General features: G+C 44.6%; 1 protein-coding gene across 1 annotated transcript in view; it reads left to right on the top strand.

Moving 5' to 3' along the window:
* Window positions 1–17: 17 nt before the first annotated feature.
* The window catches only part of LOC148474620 (uncharacterized), a 395,468-nt gene continuing 386,124 nt past the window's right edge, over window positions 18–9,361 (top strand). Inside the window, exon 1 of the mRNA XM_088458374.1 lies at window positions 18–102. The gene's annotated coding sequence lies outside the window, so the exon portion shown is untranslated. The remainder of the gene's footprint in view (window positions 103–9,361) is intronic.

Genomic DNA, 9,361 nt, shown 5'->3' with positions numbered 1-9,361 from the left:
ACATTTCCCAGCATGCCTCAATCGCAGACCGGAAGTTACCAGCCGGTTCCATGACGACGGAGTGGTGACCACAACTCGGTGGGGGGGGAGAGGTTCAAGAAGGTGAGAGACACATTGATAGTCACATAATGAAGTGTCTTCATTACAATATATATATATATGTGTGATTATTGTGAAACTTAGCTGATGTTTGTTAATATTTGGCGCAGTTGGCCATGAGCACTCTCTGACTCCTGGTGAATGTATCAGGTGATCTTGACTTGGCCAATTTTAATTTACATTTTTTTCACATTAGAGCTTCTTTAAAGCTGGGTACACATGAGGCGACCTGCGTACCCAGCTGTCCCGCGATGCAATGGATGACAATGGTGCATACACACTAGACGATATGCTCCCTGAGCGATATCGTCTAGTGTGTCCCCGGCAGGCTGTGCTCAATGTCGTTCATGACATTGAGCACAGCCGCTGAACGATATCATTAGCGATATCGTTCAGCGCCGGGCTCTTTACCCATTCCCTGACATGCAGCAACCTGACGAGGTCGTCAGGTTGGCCTGCATGTCAGCGCGATGAACGATGATGATGAACGACCCGCGGGAACGCGCGTCGTCGTCATCGTTCATCTTTTTTGTGTTAAAAATGGACGATAAAGTGGACGACTGAACGATATCGTTATCGTTCAGTCGTCCACTTTAATCGCCCAGTGTGTACGCACCAATACTGTGCGGTCAGACCGATGACCGACCACACGATATGTCGTTCACAAGCCGCATCCACAAGTGCAGGGACGTTCATCAAACTGACAGATTGAGCAGCATGTAGGCTCGATCTGTTGATGCGATGAATGGCCCAGCAGGAGCGCCCATGGTTCGACATACACACTGGGTGATGGGGATCGGGCGACATATCGTCTAGTGTGTACCAAAATTTTAGTTCTCAAGTCAAATCATTTGATGCCATAGACAGGCTTAATATTATGTTTTTTTTTATCTGCGTTAAAAGGAAAAAAAATTCTCCCCATATTTTCTCAAGTATTATTATATTCTGCCTGTGCTCTGCTGACTGGAAAAATACTGCAACAAGACAAAAAGAAGCAATGCACAGGGATAAAGGAATTATAACCAGTTAGAGCAGTGGTTTCCAAACTGGGTGCTGTGGCACAGGTTGGTGCTTCAGGACCAAATCAAATGATCTATGCTCAATGTAAAGCCGTGTATCCACTAGTCGATATTTTGAACGTTATCGTTCATTATATCGGCCAGTGGATATGCCGTCAATGACCCGCTGGTCGTTGACGACATTGTTCATCGCCAGAACCTGCTGTCAAACCTGACGATATCATCAGGTTGTGCAGGTTTGTGGATGAGGGAGGGTGCCGGCACTGTACGATATCGTGAATGATATCGTGCAGTGTGTGTGCTCGTGTCGTTAGGCGGAATGAGAGGCAAAACCAGTGCTGGTGGCTTGTAATTAGGGATGTGCAGGCTCGGATAGGTTCGAGTTTGCACGTGGAGTTCGGATTTTTCCCTCCAAAAAAACGGAACTCAGAACGAGGCAAAACGTCATCTTACATGGACGAACATCATCATTCCTGGACAAAAGACCAGGAATGATGATGTTCGTCCATGTAAGATGACGTTTTGCCTCGTTCTGAGTTCCGTTTTTTTGGAGGGAAAAATCCGAACTCCACGTGCAAACTCGAACCTATCCGAGCCTGCACATCCCTACTTGTAATCATAAAATATGTGGACATGCTGAAGCACAAGCCTGTCCACCAACAAAGCCGGATTAAGGGCCATGTGGGCGTGGGGCCGAAAATCTTTGAGGGCCTATTATGAGAATCAAAGGAGCTGTGACCAGTGCTGTGTGGGTACCTTTACGCTGTCAGCCCTAATGTCTCCGTAATATGTAAAAGTATAAAATTTGCATTATTATTATGCACCGTGTGGCCAGCTGTCCTGATGATGGGCCTATTTTTATGTGGAGGCCTGGAGCTGTATTGTATCTGCCCCATTGTTAACCTGGCCCTGTCCACCAACACATAAGTGAACGTAAGGAAGCACAGCCTAACGCTGATATGTTCATAGGGGTGATTCAATTGTTTTTTGGGCGCCCAAAGGAGCAATTCAATTGTTCCTCAGTTAGGGCACGAATGCCACTTGTGCACGCCCAGAAGCAGCAGGTTTAGCCATGCAAAGCAGCTAAACCCTTCTAAAGTACTGCTTTGGGCGTCCAAAGTGCCGACTTGTCGCACATTTCTGCTTGCCGCCTCCCAAATCTGTGCAGCCACAGCTATTTGCGCCTGAACGGAGCAACAATTGAATTGCTCTGTCGGTTGCCCCAAAAAAATGGCTGCGGTGAAAACACATGAATCGCCTCCATAATGTAGACCTTCTGGGGGCGATTCAATTCAACACGAATTGAATAGCGCAGGGAGCGAGCTCCCGGAGCTATTCAATTCAGTGCGCTGTGTGGTCGGAGAATGCCGGTTATCGCGCTTTAACAAGGGTGTTAAGGCGTGTTAACCGGCATTCTCTGACCAAAGTGCCGGGCGTGCAGCTGTTAACGCCGCGCTATGCAACAAAACAGCTGCGTTCCCGGCACTTTGGTCGGATTTCACTTCGCATCCCCAGGGGGGTGCGAGATGAAATCCTCAGCGTGCCCAAACAGCGCAGTGAATTGAATAGCTGCGCGAGCTCCCTCCCGCAGCTATTCAACATCGCGTTGAATTGAATCGCCCCCAATGTAAGTAATGTTGACATGTTGCATTGCATTGTGATTTAAGGGGTCAATCCAATTAATTGTGAAGGGTGTGTTAAGACTCCGGTAATGGCACCGCATCTCGCATCATTCCCCCCCGCGGCCTGCTCCAAGCCCGAATTTGCACAATTCTACTCGGAGGCCTATGGGGCTGCGAGCACTTTTGTGCAGGTTCGGGCTGCCGTCAAGTGCGGCTGTTGTCGCTATGCCTCGCACCCGTGAGATAATCACAGACAATTGGATTGAGCCCTTAATTGTCAACATTCTGAATGTCATCATTCAGAAGCATTTGACATTACAGTGCCGACATTCTGAATCTCAACAGAATGACTACATGTCATAGTGTTCTTTCTAGCACCCAGCACCTGTCACAACCCGTGCAGTTCCTCTTTCCTGCCTGGGGTGTCGCTCTCTACTCTGGTGCTTCAAGCACACTCTGGTCTTTACCTTAGCAGTTTGTTGCATCAGCTGAGTGAGCTAGAAGCACCAGAGCAGAGAGAGACACCCCAGGCAGGAAAGAGAAACTGCATGGGATGTGACAGGTGCAGTGTGCTAGAATGAACACTGCACATTATATTCTAGAGCAGTGGAACTATACATCCCAGCATGTTTTGCCACACTTTTGCTATCAGGGAATGCTAAAACTGTCAGGGCATGCTGGGATGTGTAGCTCCACGGCAGATGGAGGGTCGCATGTTCAATACCTCTGCTCTCGAGTGAACCATTGAAAATATTATTTCCATTGTATACATTTACTGATGGCCTACATATTCAGTATTACAATAATAACATGTATTACTATACAATAATTATGTCAGTCTAAAATGTAGGCATCTGTGAGAATTGTAGCATTTACAGTAAATGGGTAAAGGGCTTGAAAATAGGGACTTAAGACCTTATTCAGACCTTCTATGGTGGAGAATTCAATTCAGCGCAAGTTTGTTAAGCTCCCGGGATGAGTGCCCAAAGCTATACAACTGCCCGCATCGCGCCTGGTACTTAAGTCGGGAGATGTAGTTTACATCAACTATTGCCCGGGGCTTAGTCGAGGTAGAAAGCATTTTCAGACTTAGAGCCGTATTCAATTAGAAGCGAAAAGTCAGAGTCTGGACTTCTTCCCGTCATCTGAGGTTTTGGGTGTGAAAAAGTGTCGCTCGCGTCCCCGCTTATCCCCGTATTCAATTCCAATTCAGTGAAAACGGAACCCAGTGGAATGCAAACAGGCGAAAAGTGCTGTAATTTTAGGGGAAATCAGCCTGACACCCCCAAAAGATGCTCTGACATGGGGGTTCACTATGGGTACCCCAGATTAGCCCTTCTGAAGGTATTTGGGGTCTTTGAATGGTCTCAATAGGCGCTAGTTAGCGTCTTAGGGACAGTGGTGAAGAATAGCATTTAGGCACATACTTGCAGATCCCCCAAAGGCTATTTCCCTAGTTTTTGAATTTGTACCCCCACTTTGAACTTTTTCACCCACTTTTTCAAAGTGCTTTTTTGGGGTGTCCTATGTGTTTTTTTATCAGCATTTTTTGACGCAGTTAGCATCAAGGGGGGTGTACAAAGGGTGCAGGGTGGTTGCCGCAAGTTTGCACCCCAAAACCCCAATTCTGCACTTTTTTCCGCCAGGTATTCATTGGCGAATCTTTTCCGCTGGTTACAAGGCACACACTTTTCGCACCACCGAAAAGTCCGACAAATTGAATACGGGGATAAGTTGAAACCGGCAAAAATTGCGTAATTGGCGATAAAGTATCGTGGAAACTGACTTTTCGCTTCTAATTGAATACGGCCCTTAAGTGCATTTCTGTTACTGCACGAGGTGGTGGCCATAGGCACTAGTTAGCGTACATTTCTGCTCACATCTCAGGAGGGTGCTAACACAAATCCAATAGTCATGGAATACAGTACGGGCAATTGAATAGCTCTGGGCACTCATCCCGGGAGTTTAGCAAACTCGCGCTCAATTGAACCCCCCTTCCCCAGTGCCATTTTGTCCAGGTCTTTGCAGAAATTGTCATATTTTTACGCCTCTCTCTATATTTTCTGACTGTCAGCAAATTAACTGACAGATGGAAACCATTGTTGTTTGGTAATCTCAAGTCTTCGGCTATGTGCTCGGTGGTCACTTGTATACCTTTATCATAAATCACACAATATAATTTATTAATCATAATTTTGATACAGTACTATATGTTTTATGCAGTGTAAAGTAAATAACATAGTGTACTGTGCGCTCACTTTCAATGATAAAAATAACAAAAATATAAAAAGTACCCCCTATCAGTGTTCTCTTGCATCCCAGCCTTCAGAGGTGCCCTAAAAACGTTTTCATCTCGCTTACCATCCCTACTCCTAGCTGTGGAGGCTGTAACCTCTTCTCCCCATGAGTCCACCCATATCTCCGTAGATAGTAAGCTCTTATGAGCAGGAACCTCTCCCCTTCGTCTTCCAATACATAATTATGCCAACTACACACTGTAAGTATATATGGGAGTTGATATATGAACAGGGAGAAGTGTGCCAGTGGAGATTTTGCCCTTAACAACCAATCAGCTTTGAGGTAGCATTTATCAAGTACAATCTATAAAATGTTAGGTAGGAGCTGATTGGTTGCTATGGGCAACTTCTCCACAGGTCCACTTCTCTGCTGTCTTCACTGCTTGATACATTAACTCCTATGTGTGTAACACACTAAGGTATCCTTGTGGTGCCTTATAAATAAAGTATATTACTAATAACCTTGTCCCACTCACAGCTCCACATTCGGCACATGTGTTTCTCTTCTGTTTCTTTCCTTTCTTATTCAGCAATCTGTTTATTAAGCTATGTTCACAAGTCCGATTTTCTGTTGCTACTTTATCGCAGCAATCGAAAATCAACTATCATTTATTAATAAAATGTAACTGAGAGTATCACTAGCCTGGGGCAATAAGAGTTAACTTGTCTAAGGGGTGCACAGCCACCATCAGGGGATACGGGTAAGGGGACTTACATTTGTAAGTGGTGCAGGGTTACCTAGTAGGCCTGCAGGCACCAGTGATCCCAGTTGTGAACTGCATGACATATACAGTCTCTCTCTGATTCAAAAGCTGTTTTTGGGAGGGGCATACAGATGTGTCCTTATACATCTAGCCTCGATACGCGACTTGCCTGGCGTGAGTGAGCCGCCAGGTCCCGTGCTATGCTCCTAGCATTGGGCATCTTTTTTTGCAGAAAATTCTGCTAAGTCTCAGTGCGATGCGACTAGGTCGCACCAGCAGACTGTGCTGAGTAATGTGATATGTGACACCTGTATATCTGTGTGCTCCTGAGTCTGTATATAGGAGACTGTGCTGATTACTGTGATATGTGACACCTGTATATCTGTGTGCTCCTGAGTCTGTATATAGGAGACTGCTGATTACTGTGATATGACACCTGTATATCTGTGTGTGACTGAGTCTGTATATAGGAGACTGCGCTGATTACTGTGATATGTGACACCTGTATATCTGTGTGCGCCTGAGTCTGTATATAGGAGACTGTGCTGATTACTGTGATATGTGACACCTGTATATCTGTGTGTGACTGAGTCTGTATATAGGAGACTGCGCTGATTACTGTGATATAGGACACCTGTATATCTGTGTGCTCCTGAGTCTGTATATAGGAGACTGTGCTGAGTAATGTGATATGTGACACCAGTATATCTGTGTGCTCCTGAGTCTGTATATAGGAGACTGTGCTGATTACTGTGATATGTGACACCTGTATATCTGTGTGCGCCTGAGTCTGTATATAGGAGACTGCGCTGATTACTGTGATATGTGACACCTGTATATCTGTGTGCGCCTGAGTCTGTATATAGGAGACTGCGCTGATTACTGTGATATGTGACACCTGTATATCTGTGTGTGACTGAGTCTGTATATAGGAGACTGCGCTGATTACTGTGATATGTGACACCTGTATATCTGTGTGCTCCTGAGTCTGTATATAGGAGACTGTGCTGATTACTGTGATATGTGACACCTGTATATCTGTGTGCTCCTGAGTCTGTATATAGGAGACTGTGCTGAGTAATGTGATATGTGACACCTATATATCTGTGTGCGCCTGAGTCTGTATATGGAGACTGTGCTGATTACTGTGATATGTGACACCTGTATATCTGTGTGTGACTGAGTCTGTATATAGGAGACTGTGCTGAGTAATGTGATATGTGACACCTGTATATCTGTGTGCGCCTGAGTCTGTATATAGGAGACTGCTGATTACTGTGATATGTGACACCTGTATATCTGTGTGCGCCTGAGTCTGTATATAGGAGACTGCGCTGATTACTGTGATATGTGACACCTGTATATCTGTGTGTGACTGAGTCTGTATATAGGGGACTGTGATATGTGACACCTGTATATCTGAGTGCTCCTGAGTCTGTATATAGGAGACTGCGCTGATTAATGTGATATGTGACACTTGTATATCTGTGTGTGACTGAGTCTGTATATAGGAGACTGCGCTGATTAATGTGATATGTGACACCTGTATATCTGTGTGTGACTGAGTCTGTATATAGGAGACTGCGCTGATTAATGTGATATGTGACACCTGTATATCTGTGTGTGACTGAGTCTGTATATAGGAGACTGCGCTGATTAATGTGATATGTGACACCTGTATATCTGTGTGTGACTGAGTCTGTATATAGGAGACTGTGCTGATTACTGTGATATGTGACACCTGTATATCTGTGTGTGACTGAGTCTGTATATAGGAGACTGTGCTGTGTAATGTGATATGTGACACCTGTATATCTGTGTGTGACTGAGTCTGTATATAGGAGACTGCGCTGATTACTGTGATATGTGACACTTGTATATGAGTCTGTATATAGGAGACTGCGCTGATTACTGTGATATGTGACACCTGTATATCTGTGTGTGACTGAGTCTGTATATAGGAGACTGTGCTGATTGCTGTGATATGTGACACCTGTATATCTGTGTGTGACTGAGTCTGTATATAGGAGACTGTGCTGGGTAATGTGATATGTGACACCTGTATATCTGTGTGCGCCTGAGTCTGTATATGGGAGACTGCGCTGATTACTGTGATATGTGACACTTGTATATGAGTCTGTATATAGGAGACTGTGCTGATTACTGTGATATGTGACACCTGTATATCTGTGTGCGCCTGAGTCTGTATATAGGAGACTGCGCTGATTACTGTGATATGTGACACCTGTATATCTGTGTGTGAGTGAGTCTGTATATAGGGGACTGTGCTGAGTAATGTGATATGTGACACATATATCTGTGTGCGCCTGAGTCTATATATGGAGACTGTGCTGATTACTGTGATATGTGACACCTGTATATCTGTGTGTGACTGAGTCTGTATATAGGAGACTGTGCTGAGTAATGTGATATGTGACACCTGTATATCTGTGTGCGCCTTCGTCTGTATATAGGAGACTGTGCTGAGTACTGTGATATGTGACACCTGTATATCTGTGTGCGCCTGAGTCTGTATATAGGAGACTGCGCTGATTACTGTAATATGTGACACCTGTATATCTGTGTGTGACTGAGTCTGTATATAGGAGACTGCGCTGATTACTGTAATATGTGACACCTGTATATCTGTGTGTGACTGAGTCTGTATATAGGAGACTGCGCTGATTACTGTGATATGTGACACTTGTATATGAGTCTGTATATAGGAGACTGCGCTGATTACTGTGATATGTGACACCCGTATATCTGTGTGTGACTGAGTCTGTATATAGGAGACTGCGCTGATTAATGTGATATGTGACACTTGTATATCTGTGTGTGACTGAGTCTGTATATAGGAGACAGTGCTGAGTAATGTGATATGTGACACCTGTATATCTGTGTCTGCTGAGTCTATATAGGAGACTGCGCTGATTAATGTGATATGTGACACTTGTATATCTGTGTGTGACTGAGTCTGTATATAGGAGACTGCGCTGATTAATGTGATATGTGACACCTGTCTATCTGTGTGTGACTGAGTCTGTATATAGGAGACTGCGCTGATTACTGTGATATGTGACACTTGTGTATCTGTGTGTGACTGAGTCTGTATATAGGAGACTGTGCTGTTTACTGTGATATGTGACACCTGTATATCTGTGAGTGACTGAGTCTGTATATAGGAGACTGTGCTGTGTAATGTGATATGTGACACCTGTATATCTGTGTGTGACTGAGTCTGTATATAGGAGACTGCGCTGATTACTGTGATATGTGACACTTGTATATGAGTCTGTATATAGGAGACTGCGCTGATTACTGTGATATGTGACACCTGTATATCTGTGTGCTCCTGAGTCTGTATATAGGAGACTGTGCTGATTACTGTTATATGTGACACCTGTATATCTGTGTGTGACTGAGACTGTATATAGGAGACTGTGCTGAGTACTGTGATATGTGACACCTATATATCTGTGTGCGCCTGAGTCTATATATGGAGACTGTGCTGATTACTGTGATATGTGACACCTGTATATCTGTGTGACTGAGTCTGTATATTGGAGACTGTGCTGAGTAATGTGATATGGGACACTTGTATATCTGTGTGCGCCTGA

The sequence above is a fragment of the Taudactylus pleione genome, unplaced genomic scaffold, assembly GCF_031769625.1.
Source record: "Taudactylus pleione unplaced genomic scaffold, aTauple2 ptg000828l, whole genome shotgun sequence".
Classification (NCBI taxonomy): Eukaryota; Metazoa; Chordata; class Amphibia; order Anura; family Myobatrachidae; genus Taudactylus; species Taudactylus pleione.
The sequence above is the reverse complement of the archived record's forward strand: the minus strand, read 5'-3'. Positions and strand labels throughout refer to the sequence as shown.